The sequence below is a fragment of the Oryx dammah genome, unplaced genomic scaffold, assembly GCF_014754425.2.
Source record: "Oryx dammah isolate SB20612 unplaced genomic scaffold, SCBI_Odam_1.1 HiC_scaffold_4, whole genome shotgun sequence".
Taxonomy (NCBI): domain Eukaryota; kingdom Metazoa; phylum Chordata; class Mammalia; order Artiodactyla; family Bovidae; genus Oryx; species Oryx dammah.
In genome coordinates, this window is record NW_024070188.1 from 88,216,051 (window position 1) to 88,229,397 (window position 13,347).

Here is a 13,347-nt window from a genome sequence, read left to right on the forward strand (position 1 = left end):
CGGAAAGGGGCGGGGGAGGGGGCGGCACCCTCGGAAAGGGGCGGGGGAGGGGGCGGCACCCTCGGAAAGGGGCGGGGGAGGGGGCGGCACCCTCGGAAAGGGGCGGGGGCTGCGGCACAAGACAGCCCCCTCCCCACCTCCTTCCGTCTCCCATCAGCTGTCAGACGCACTTACCATCGTGCTCCTGTGGGGCCTTGGCCACATGGGGCCTGGGCCCCAGGACCCCTCTTCACCAGCCTGTGCTCCGCCTCCCTCACAGTTAGGACCCCTGGGAGTCGGCCTGAGAGCTGGACGCTGGGCTGGGAAAGGCCCTGGGAAACACTGTCCCCGGTACTGGAGCTCGTCCCTCTAGCCAAACCAGGGGGTCAGCGCAGGGGACCCACACCCTACTGGGCCCTGGCCGCCTGACCCCCCGAAGGGGCCCTGCACTCGCACCTCTGGAGGGTCGCCCCACATTCCCGGCCCCTCCGCTTGGGTCTGCCGCCCCTACTTCCCACGCACCCGCAGGGCCGCTGAGCAGGGTGCACGCTGGCCTAGCACACAAGCAGAGGGTGTGAGGCTCGAGCAGGCTTCCGAGGCAGGCAGCACCGTTTCCTTTCCGTTTGTGCTGAAAATAGCCTTGATTGGCCTACTGGGACCTAATGTGCTTGTCCTAAAAGGTTGCCACCAGGTCAAGAAAACCACCCTAAGGGTCCTCGCCTCAGACACGTGCTGCGGCCTCCTGTCCACGAGGGGTGCCCGCGGGCACCAAGCAGAGGTGCCTCTCGGGGACAGAGCGCTGGTCAACCCCAGGCCTTCTTTCTGATAAAGAAAATCGGGCACCAGAGCTCTCACAGCCCTGAGTCCAAAACCAGAGATGTCAAGAGTTCCTCTCCAAGACAACCTTTTATAGCATCCAGGTCAATAAAGAGATTGCTTTTTTTTGTTTGTTTTTTAAAGAAAGCAACGTCATGTGTTCAGGGAATTATTTCTGGGGAGCAGGAAAGCTCTTTACTGAAGATGTGCTGCCTCTGATCAGGGACAACGGTGCTTTGAACACACAGGAGGGTGGGCTCTCGGGGGGACCCCTGCCCGGTCAGGCCCTGGGGGGCAGCTGGAAGTGGGGTAGACACCTCTCTTCCATCCTGTCCAGGGAGGCAGGGAGATGCCAGCTGTCCATGTGCCAAGTCTGAGGGGACAGAGGCCGTGGAGCCCACCGGGCACAGGACGGGAGGCCATGCGGGGAGGAGGAGGTGGCGGAGGAGAGGGGCTGGGAGTTAGGAAGCACCGCGCGGGCAGTCTAGGGGCTGCTCCGGAGTTACTTAGGGAAGCAGAGGCCCCCTTGAGAGAAGCAGGCCGTGAACCAGGAATGAGCACCACGCCCCCAAAGAAGACTGCTTAAACTCGAGTTTCTGCAAAGCACTCTGACACAACGCAGACACAGGGAAAGAGCCTGCGGCTAACAGAGAAGCCAGCCCTGGGGGTCCAGAGCTCCTCCTCCGCTCCGGGACCCCCGGCCCCTCCCAGCTCCCTGGGGTCAGCACCCACCTCCTCCTTGGAAAAGGACTCAGGAAGAAACACAGGGCCCCCACTTCCGGGCCGGCCCAGGGAGCCTGGCCCCTCACTGTACCTGGGGACGGGGACCCAGCTCCACCCACCCAGCACCTGTAGCCCCGAGCCCCCCAGCCTGGCCTCCCAGCCCCACTCCAAGGTTGCCCCGTGCTTCCCCACTCCGCCCATACGCCCCAGCACCTCCCCTGGGCCTGCATCCCCAGGCTCTGGTTGCTGCTGGGCAATTCCCTCTACAGATGTGGACAGGTCCCGTCCTTCTCAGCGAGTCAAGAATGCCACGGACTCACCGACATGGCAGAGGAAGATGTAATGAACTTTCTTCTCCCTTCAGTCACACTTTTCTTCCTTTTCTTCATGGTAGGTGAATTCCTCGGCATTGCCCTACGTTTTCTGTGTCCCCCCACCCCCCGGCCAGCAAATATGTTTTAAATCTAAAAGAATGCTTTCTCCTCCCTCAATTAGTCCTTCTTCATTCCATCCCATTTAGTTATGGCTTTGGTGCCATACTTCCTCAAATCTCTCTGGTTTCAAGGCCTCATCTATTCCATGAGGGCCATCTGCTTTTCTGAGGTCACTGGTTTTCTTTCCAGGAAAGGACAGAAAGCTGAGTGCAAACTGGCTCTGTCTCCGTCAGGGAATTTGCTGCTCACAGAGAACGCCTCCAGGGTGGGCCAGCTTCAGACAGCCCTCCTCCGCATCTTCTCTCCTGAGGTTTTCAAACAGCCGTCCCTGATCTGCCCTGTGGAGTGGGGCAGATGAGTCTCCTGAAGTGCAGTTCGATCCTGGTCCTTCTGCTCCTCGAATCTTCAGTGTCTCCCTGCGTGTATCACACTTCCTAATTCCTCATCCTCACCTACTCACCACCTGTGGCCTTGGGGTGTGAACACCGCTGAGAGTCTACACGGCTACTCCCAATCAGATTCAAGCTCCGTCAGTGCACACCTCTGCAGGTTCCCGGCACCCCTGAGCACGATCAAGGCCAAGGCTGATCACCACTATGGAACTCTTCCTCCCATCACCTCCACCTTTGGGTCATGCGGTGTGACAGACCCTGGAACCCTGGTGGGCTTCTTCCCCAGTCCAGCACGTGAGAAAACAGAGCTAGAACTTCCAGTGGAATGTTAGTTAACTTGGGGGAAAGGTCTCCTATCACAAATGGACTCGATTCTCCCATACTCGGCGGAATTTCCACTGGTTGTTTGCCTAGGGTGAGAATGTATAACCTGCTGCAGACAGGACTCCTGGGAATCTCAACAGCTACTTCCCCGCGGAGCCGGGGCACTGCCCTCACTGGAGAGCCACCTCGGTGCCTGGCTGGGTTTTACACACAGTGGGTGGGACCTCCGCAAGCTGAGAGATGGGGACCCGCAGGAGGGACGCACAGGAGGAGGGACAAGGCCTCACCAGAGAGAAGTTACAAACAATGAACCTGTCCACATCGCTCTCATTTACTAACCTGAGTAGGTGCTGGCTTCCCTGGTGGCTCAGCAGTACAGAATCCGCCTGCCGGTGCAGGAGACGTGGCTTGGATCTCTGATTCAGGAAGGTCCCACGTGCCGAGGGGCTACTAAGCCCAAGCTCTAGGGCTTAGTACTGAGTACTGAGCCCGTGCTCTAGGGCCCGAGAGTCGGAACCACTGAGCCCACACTCTGAGCTAAGAGAAGCCACGGCGATAAGGAGCTCGAGCTTGGCAACTAGAGAGAAGCCTCGCTCGCCACAACCAATGAGAAGCCCTCGCCGCAGTGAAGACCCGGCAGAGCCAAAAACATAAATAAAAACAAACGGTACAGAAAACAGCGAGTACAGTTCTCAGTGCTGACAGGAGGGCCTTCTCATCAGGCATCAGAGTGTGCTCTTCTCATCCCGGTTCCCTGCGTCTTCTGCTGCAAACCCTGCCCGCCTTATTCACCACATGTAATACACAGTTCAGTTCGGTTCAGTCGCTCAGTCGTGTCTGACTCTTTGCGACCCCAGGAATCGCAGCACGCCAGGCCTCCTCCCTGTCCATCACCAACTACACAAGTGCCTAGGAAATGTGTGGTAATGGCAAATGAATCTCTTAAGTGTGGCAGAAGAGCTTAAAACTCTAGGAACTGCGTACATTTGGAGATCTTTCCCACAAGTGAGTCTATTATTCATTAATATAAATTTTTGGATCATTGCCATTAGTACATAAAGGCATATTTTTTTTTACCATAAATATTAATTCTATAGGATTTAGTTCATATTACAAACCCTGGCTGAGCAACCAGCAGCACAAACAGCTAATAAAATAGTAGGTCTGGAGAATAAAACTGCTAACAAAAAGTAGGTCTGGAGAATAAAACTGCTAACAAAAAGACAATTAAGTGGGAGACGTTGCTTTTAAAATCATAACACAGCAAAAATGTAGTATACTCTACCCTCCTATCCGTGTATTGTGCATCCTTGGATTCAACCGACTGTGGATTAAAAATACTAAAAAAAAAAAAATTACAATAAGTTCCAAAAACCAAACCGTGGATTTGCAGAGTGTTGGCAACTACTTACATCGCATTTACATTGCACTGGGCTTCCCTTGTGGCTCAGCTGGTAAAGAATCTTCCTGCAATGCTGCCTGGGTTCGATCCCTGGGTTGGGAAGATCCCCTGGAGAAGGGAAAGGCTACCCACTCCAGTATTCTGGCCTGGAGAATTCCATGGAGAAGTCCATGGGGTTGCAAAGAGTCAGACATGACTGAGCGACTTTCACTTTCACTTCACTTACATTGTATTAAGTATTATGAGTAATCTAGAGGTGATTTAAAGTATATGGCAGGATGTATGTAGGTTATATGCAAATCTTACACCATTTTAGAGAACAGATTTGAGCATCCACCAACTTTGGTGGGAGCAGGGGTTGTGGAAAAAATCTCCTGCAGAGATGGGGAGACGACTATAAATGTTTTCATTTAGATTTGCCATCTAAGACAATGCAAAATCTAAGACAGCACGCAGGACAGAGCCAAAAAGAGAATGAAGAAGTAACACGGGTCGCTCTGCAACCGGCACGCTGGCCAAGCTTCTCCAGCGGAAACTCGGAAACGCTCCAGCCCTGGGGCACTTTCCTCCTGCCCCTAATTACGCAAGGCTCATCTGGGCCGACAGCAGTTCTGGAACCAGGAGTGCTCCCTGCCCCTGGCGGTTGTCTCCTCCGTCTCTTCTCACCTGTCGCTGCTCTAAGTAAGTCCTTGATCCACAGTTAAGACTAAAGGCAGGAGAGGAGTGAGAGAGAAAAGCAGAAGTGAACCCAGAGCAAGAACACAAGAATCTGGGGGCCTCCCGGGTGGCTCAGCGGCAAGGAGCCCGCCTGCCAAAGCAGTAGGCGTGCGTTCAGTCCCTGGGTCAGGAAGATCCCCTGGAGAAGGAAATGACAACCCACTCCAGTATTCTTGCCTGGAGAATCTCATGGACAGGGAAGCCTGGCGGGCTACAGTCCATGAGGTCGTAAAGAGTCAGACATGACTAACAACAACAGTTGTTTAGTGACTTAACAACAACAACTAAAGAATCTATTCCATGAAATATCTACCAGATTCAGGGAAATCTGAAGACGTACAAGCAAGACTCCTCAGCTTAGAGTCCTGCAGTTTGAAGAATCATCTGAGGACAAGAAATAGACACCACATTCCAAGACAAGAAGATTCCGTGGGCCTGCATGCTGGACTTTCGCCTAACACGAAAGGTCCTAACACGAAGGACCCTCTTTGCCCAGCAGAGGGAGGTGCACCTGGTGGCCTGGTGGCAGTGGTGTACGCAGAGTCCTTGCCCCACGGAAGCCAGGCCCCCGTGCCAGGCTCTGTCTTGATGGGGACAAGCCTCCATCAAGCTGCCCGTCCCCTGCCCGGCGGGGCTGCGCTCAATTCCTCGCTCACGCCTGCCCCCTGGCGCTGCCCTGGCCTTCTTGCTGCTGTTTACACCCAGGCTCCTGGGCACCCGAGAGGGACCTGTGCTGCGTGGCCCCGGCCCCTCCTCTCGAGGCTCCAGGTCGCTGCCGCTCAGCTTCTGCCCCAGGCTTGCTCCTTTGTCTCAGAGACAAAAGGTGCATCCTGACCCCCCAGGAGCTGGGGCTCTGACACCCCCAACACCCACCACCCCTTCTGGGCCCCTGGCTAGAGGTCCGGGGAGGGACTCTGCACCCAGCTCCTGCTTCGTGCCTCTCGCCCCACCAGGCCATTCCCTCTCAGGCTGGGGCTCAGGTTTAAATCTCACGATGATAAATAAGAGCACAGAAGAAAAACGGCCTATGCGGTGTACTGTTCAGTTATGAGATTCTGCTCATCCTTAAGTAAAGTTCTAAGTGCTTTCAGATGCTGACTTACGTATAACCTGTGGGCTATTTACCCCCGGAATACGTTCCAGAGTAAACCTCCACTGAACAAACACAGGCAATAACACGTGCAGCTTCTCCTCTTCCTTCAGTAATGAACTGGAGAACATAAAAGCACATTAAACGTAAAGGCGCATCGCCGCTTCGTCCTTCTTTCAGCTTCAGCCCCGTTAATTTAATAAAGCACCGATGCTGAGAGGCCGCCCAGCGACCATGAGCATCGCTGCCCACGTCTGACCCTCAGCTCACGCCATCAGAGCTGGGCGTCATCTCCCCTCCGCTGGAGCGCAGGGCTCTGCAGCCCCCCAGGTGCTGGCCTTACACGGACGAGGCCAGGAGAGCCGGGGACCGCGGCAGGGAAGGCGAGCTCGGGAGGTGGGGCCACAGCCACAGGGGCCCGGGGCTCCCCCGGAGTCTGTCTCAGCGAGAGAGAGAGAGAACGGGGCTCAGTGATCGGCTGGGGAATAAACGGGACCCTGAGAGGAAGCCAGGTGGGCGCACTGAGAAAAACAGAGTCGACAAGAAAGATACCCGGGTTGTTTGACACCTAGAACAAGATACTCTATCAGATGCTCTGAAGTGAAATCAGAAACCAGAAATAAGCCCCCTTGTGGGTCTGTCCTCAGAATGTTCTTTGACCTTCCACTTCAAGAAGAAACACAGCTGTGGCTCCACCACGTCCTGACTCGGCCTTCCGTAACTGACGCTCCTGGAAGGCTTCATCGGGCACTCTCTTTCTTTGCTGCCCGGCAAGCCATGTGGGATCTTAGTTCCCGGACCCACAATGGAACACATGCCCCCTGCAGTGGACGCACAGACTCCCAACCACTGGACCGCCGGGGAAGTCTCTTCTATTTGGGCTTTAGAGCCACATGGCTCTATTTAAAAGGTGAACAGATAAATGAGAAAATTCAGTGAGGGACGGCGGAAGGAAGGCCTGGCGGCGGGTGGACATCCGGCCCAGCCGCTGGCCTGATGAGGCTGGCCCTGAGGTCACCAAGCCGCCCTCCTGCACGGGGCCCCTGCTCACCCTGCAGCCCTGCGTCCCTCACCCACTGGGGGCTCCCCGAGGGCCTCTGTCTGCACCAGCCTCGAAGGTGAGGCTCAACATGGAAGCCAGCGCATCCGCAGCCACAACTAACACCATCAGTCAGTCCAGCCGCTCAGTTGTGTCCGACTCTCTGTGACCCCGTGGACTGCAGCACGCCAGGCCTCCTGTCCATCACCAGCTCCTGGAGGTTCCTCAAACTCATGTCCATTGAGCTAGTGATGCCACCGTGTCTCTATACAAATACACTGCTGCAGATCACAGTCTAGAGCCTCAGGAGGTTTCCATGTATAAATCCTTTTAATTAGGAGAAAGCATTGACAAAGCAGGAAAGGCAACACCATGCTCCAGATCCAGCAAGGAGTGAACAGGGAACAGACGTCCGCTCACAGACTCCGTCACAATCTACAGTCCTGGCTCCCTGCGCTCCAGAGATGGGAAGTGCTTCACACTGTCTCAGTGTGAATGGTTAGTTTTGAATTTACCGTGGTAGCTTGGACGGTAAAGAATCTGTCTGCAATGCAGCAGAGCCCAGTTCAATCCCTGGGTCGGGAAGATCCCCTGGAGGAGGGCATGGCAACCCACTCCAGTATTCTTGCCTGGAGAATCCCATGGAAAGAGGAGCCCGATGGGCTACAGTCCACGGGGTCACAAAGAGTCAGACACGACTAGGCAGCTAACACTTTCACAATGACTTATGGGGCGTCCAACGTGGCGCTAGTGGTGAAGAACCCATCTGCTAAAGAACCCACCTGCTAATGCAGGGGACGCAAGAAACGTGGGTTCGATCCCTGGGTCGGGAAGATCCCTGGGACAAAGGCACGGCAACCCACTCCAATACTCTTGGCTGAAGAATCCCATGGGGCCACGTGATGTTTCATTTGTGATAAATCGGTGATTAATCAAAGGATGATCCAGGACTAACACACTTTCCTCCATCCATCAATAAAGGTCCTTTTCCAGGCAGTGGGTCCCTGTCATGAAAATCACTGTCTCTAAGCAGAAATGCCCCAGAGGGCCTGCGACTGAGAACCACAGAAGGAGAATGCATCCCAGAACCTCGAACCTTCAGGGACAGAGAGACCCAGAGCTCAGATGGGAGAGCAGGCCCCCAGCCCCCACCAGCCACCAGCTGCCAGGCTGCGGGGGAGCAAGCCAGTGCGGGATGAACCGGGAGCTGTCTGGGGAGCCCCGGCCGCAACCTGGCCTCTGAGAGTACACTTTCAGACTGACCTCAGGGCCCAGACACAGAAGGGCCCCCTCTTTCCCACAAGCTCCTCCTGCACTGCGGCCCAGAGCCCACCGGGCAGGGTTCCCAGCCAAGGCTGCCGGAGCCTCAGTTTGCATGAGCAGCCCCGACACATCCTGCGAGGGCCACACGGGATGGCTGAGCCCACTGTGTGGGACCACAGGCCAGGGAACCACCCAGGCAGAGCTGGGGTCCCATTGCTCCCTGCCCCGGAGGGCCCAGGGACTCCACCGGGCACCCCTGTCCCCCAGGAAGCCGCACTTCCAACCCTCTTCAGCTTCACCTCCCATCGCAAACGTTTATCCAACACATTCTCTCCAAACAACTCTATCGGTTTCCCCAGAGGGGTCCTGGGGGAGAGGAGACGTCGGCGTGGGGCAGCGGCCTGTGCCCCGCAGGGCCTGCTGCTCAGCCCCTGGGAAGATGCCCACGGAGGCTCTAACGCACGGGCAGGAAGACATGGGACCCCGAGGGCCGCGGAGGTGATGGTGCCCTGGTCACTGCCACCATACGCTCCTGCCCCTCCTCCATCCCTGCTAGAGCCAGAGAGGACAGACCCCAGCCCCAGCTCTCCCTGCCCTCGGGTCATGCCGGAGCACCGCCACCCCCAACACGCAGCCTGGCCTCCACTACAGACCCAGGCACACCCACGGCCCCTGGCGCCCCAGCCTGCCTCCTCTTGTGCTCCTGCCTGCCCCCCCACCCCAGCCCGTCCCGTTTCTCCCTTGAGACACACCACTTCTTCCAGGAAGTCTGCCTGGACTGCCAGAGACTATGCGTCTCTCATCTGTGTTTCCATCACATCTACGTTGAACGGGAAAGGACCAAGAAGCCACTGCAGGTCACCTCTCAGGACAGCCCTTCCCTGCGCTGCTGGAACAACCCACGTAGAAGAGAGCCGGCCACGTCTCTGCACCACCGGCCCGCCTGCGCACCACTGCTCGAGGCCAGAGAAACGGCAGTGCAGCCACTTGCCCCTCCCCTTCCTGACCCTGCTGCCGGCTCTGACGCTGTAAAGGCCTCCACCATGGCAGCCCTGCCCGCTGGCATCTGCTGCGGCTGGAGCAAGGTGGCCAGGGCCCCTGGCTTATCTCAGTGGAGCCTGACCTCAGGCCGAGAGGCGGGCGGCCTCTTCACGCCCGACTCTCAGACGAGGGCCGTGACGCTGTGGACCCCACCGCACAGCCACACGCTCGGCAGTTTACCCAGTATAAGCCACTCTTACGGAGGGTAGCTCGGGGTTCTTGACAGACCACTCCTGTCCCGACCCAGGCGTGCCCCCTGCTGTTGCGGGAGTCAGGGCCGGACTCTCAAAGGTCGTGTGATCTCCTGCCTCTCAACGGAAAAGATGGAGGTGGTTTAAAGGGAGTTTCCCAAAAACTTTCATCAAACTGTGATGTCCGGCTGACGTCAGCCTGTTTGTTTTCCCGTGGAGCTAGTTTGCTGGATTGTTTGATTTGCATGAAGCCCAATCACTTGTATTTGCTCAGATGTGGCTTTCTCAGACTTTGATTTTCTGTGCTAAGAAGCGAACACAGCACACTCACAGAAACTAAATCTGGGACTGTTGGAAGAGGGCAAGCGCGTCTCTGAGCACGCGGCAGGAGGCTCGCGACGCCTCCCAGCGTGAAAGACTGTCCGGGTCTGTGTGAGCGCAGTCACGTGACCGTGTTTCCCAGCATCATCCCGGAGTGTGGACTGCACGTGCGCTCACCACAAAGGATGTCAGCCTGCACCCAAGGGTCCCGTTAGTGGGAGGGGTTCATCCCTGGTCCAGACCTCCCAGCTCGGGACAAGCCAGCGGGGGTGATGGGTGCGGGGATGGAAGGAGGTGGGAGGGGGGACTGAACGCAGGAGAGGTCGGACCCGGGCTGAGGAGGGAGCGGTGCGCTGGGTGGAGGGGCGATCCCTCTCCTTCTCTGCCCGCCCTTCAGAGCCGCGGCGTCTCCCTGCTCCCCAGGGCTGTGCACCAGGGCGTCTGGGGGAGGGAAGAACCCTGAGTCTGCTGGAGCCGCTGCACCGGCACCGGGGCCAGCCCGGGGCAGGCTGCACCCTCCCCTCACGGTCCCCGCCAGGACACTGCGTTTCCACTGGTGAGCCTCGGCCCCTGCGGAGGCAGGGCCTCCTGGAGAGGCCGGCGGTGACCCCTGGTCCCAAGTCAGCACTCAGGGATCCCCACCACGCCCACTCGTGGCCGCTCAGCAACAGGCAGAAGCGATTATTCGCCACTGGGTTTTGAGGGAAGAAAGACAGCTGATCGAGGGGAAGGTGGTGACATGACACCTGGGCGGGGGTGGGTGGTGCAGGAGAGGCTGGCAGAGTGCAGCTGGGGTGGCAGAGGAAATGCCCGGGTTAGCTACCCGACACGATCGTGTACTCGAGGTGAGTTGGGAATGAGCTTATACCCACCAACACACTCGCCTCGGTTTCCTTATCTGTGAAATGGGAGAGTAACTGTGCGGCACTCCTGAAAATCAGGAGGAATAAACCAATCATTATGTGGAATGCAGTCAGGAAAGTGCCTGGAGCATGGCTAGCACCTGCCTCTTAAGCGAGGAATCAGAATTTTAGATCTCTGAGCAACAAGGATTTACTGCACAACACAGGGATTTATACCTGATATGTTGTAATAAACTAAAATGGAATATAATCTGCAAAACCCCAATTTACTCTTAGATACCCCTGGAACTAACACAATATTCTAAATCAACTATCCATCAGTTCAAAAAAAGAACCTTGGATTTTACCTCAACTTCACTTTCCAGATACAAGATCTAAGGCCCAAAGAGACTAACTGGCTCTGCTAACATCACGGAGTCAGTGAGTTAGGGAGAGGCCTGGGGGGGAGGCGGCCCAGGAGGCGCTAGTGGTAAAGAACCCGCCTGCCGAAAATGCAGGTAGACGTAAGAGGTTCGGGTTGGATCCCTGGCTCGGGAAGAGCCCTGGAGGAGGGCACAGCAGCCCACTCCAGTGTTCTCGCCTGGAGAATTCCCATGGGCAGAGGAGCCTGGCGGGCTACAGTCCAGGGGGTCACAAAGAGTCAGACACGACTGAGCGACTGAACGCATATATGAGACCCAGGGATTGAACCCAGGCCTCCCGCATTGCAGGCAGATTCTTCACCAGCTGAGTCGCCAGGGAAGCCCGAGAATACTGGAGTGGGTAGCCTATCCCTTCTCCAGGGGATCTTCCCGACCCAGGGATGGAAGCGGCATCTCTGGTGTCTCCTGCGTGGGCAGGCGGGTCCTTCACCAGCTGAGCCGCCAGGAGAGCCCACCTTATATATAGTAAGGAGTGTGTATATGTTACAGGCTTCCCAGGAGGCTCAGTGGTGAACCACCCGCCTGCCCACGCAGGAGACACAAGAGATGCCACTTCCATCCCTGGGTCGGGAAGATCCCCTGGAGAAGGAAATGGCAACCCACTGCAGTATTCTTGCCTGGGAAATCCCATGGAAGAGGAGCCTGGCGGGCTGCAGTCCGTGGGGTCCCACAGAGTCAGACACGACTGAGCGACTGGGCCCAGCACCGATATTAATCCCAACCTGCTCCTTTCCACTTTGATAACTGTAAGCTTGTTTTCCGTGTCTGTAGGTCTGTTTTATAAATAAGTTCATTTAAATAAGCTCCCTGCATAATTCCTAAACAAATATTTGGTACCTCTAAAGGAACTGTCCACTCATAGCTCAGGGAGCCGGTACCTTCCAGGCCCTCACTGCCAGGGGCTGAGCCCAGACCCCGGGCAGGGTGCTGGGACGGTGTGTGCCCATCTGCTCTGGAGGGCGCCCCCTGCTGCAGAGAGAGGTGGTGCCCGGGGAGCCACCCGCCAAGTTGGTCCTGAGCCTCCAGGCTGACTGACGGGCAGGTGGGGCAGGACCACAAGCAGCTCTGCAGCCCCGGCCCCACCGGCAGAGCCTGGAGTCCTGAGCAGGTCCCTCTCTGGGTCCTGGGAGGTGCCCAGTCCAGGGAAGGCCCACAGCAGGAGTGGAGGGGGAGGATAAAGGCGAGATGCCGGACAGCCCTGCCCCACGGACGCGACGGCCCGGGTCAGGGACCCCTCCCGCCCGTGATCACCTCACAGCCCGGGCCCGTCGTCAGCTCCACTGCTGGCGGCCCTGCTCGGAGGCTCTCACACACGTACAGGAAGCACCCAGAGCAGAGCCTCGCTCTTCCACGGGGTCTGCTCTGGGACCCGGCCCACCCCAGCCGCAAGGCTGATGTGCAACAGGCCCGCTGGCGCAGAAGGCCACTGGCCCCCCGGTGTGTGGGGGAAGCAGACGCTGACGAGCCCAGATGCTGTATTATGTGGTGACGGCCGTGGACGGCTCTGACGGCCTCAGACCCTCTAAAGACGGACACCTGCCCAGCGTCAGAGGCGCAGGCACCCCGGCGCCCCACTCCTGGAGGCAGTGTCTCTGGGCATGTGGGCATGGCTCCCCTCTCTGTGGGAGGTGGGGGCTTGTCACGGGGGCTGGGCTGCCGGGGGTGGGGGTCTCTGCCCTGCAGTTGCCCTGCGTGGGCTGCACTCCGGTTTCACCAGCATCTGGGTAACCGAGCGACTCGCCTCCTCTGGAGAAACCTCCACCTTTTCATTTGTAAAATGGGAGCGCAGGCCCTACAGGGCAGACACTGCTCCTCTCCACGGCCAGTCCTTATCTTGGATGTGTGAAGACACACGTGGTGTGGGGAGACAGGAGCGGCCCTTTCCGTGCTCTCTGAACATTCCTGCTGTGGATGGATCCTCACAGGCATTCCCACTTGACTTGCCCATCTCCATGGCTGTGTTTTATAAAGAACATCAGTTGAAAACATTAAATAAACTGGGGTTCACTTGGTCATAAACAGTGTACAGCATCGATGATTATCAACAGCAGCGTTTATGTGTTTTCCTGGGGGCTTTACACATAAGACGACCCAGGCGTCGCCAGTGGGAAGCCCGTGGTCTGCGTGATCGGCGTGTGTGCAGCTCTGACACGTGACAGTCATGCGTGTTTCGTGCTTTCCATGCTAACTCGTGTCTGACTCTTTGCGACCCCACGGATGGTAGCCCACCAGGCTCCTCTGTCCATGAGATTTCCCAGGCAAGAGTACTGGAGTGGGTGTGCTTCCTTCTCCGGGGGACCCACTCTCCTTCTCCGGGGGACCCACTCTCC

General features: G+C 57.3%; 1 protein-coding gene across 2 annotated transcripts in view; it reads right to left on the minus strand.

Moving 5' to 3' along the window:
* RPS6KA2 (ribosomal protein S6 kinase A2) overlaps nucleotides 1-13,347 on the minus strand; it is a 275,569-nt gene that overhangs the window by 202,821 nt on the left and 59,401 nt on the right. The gene's annotated exons all lie outside the window — the stretch shown is intronic.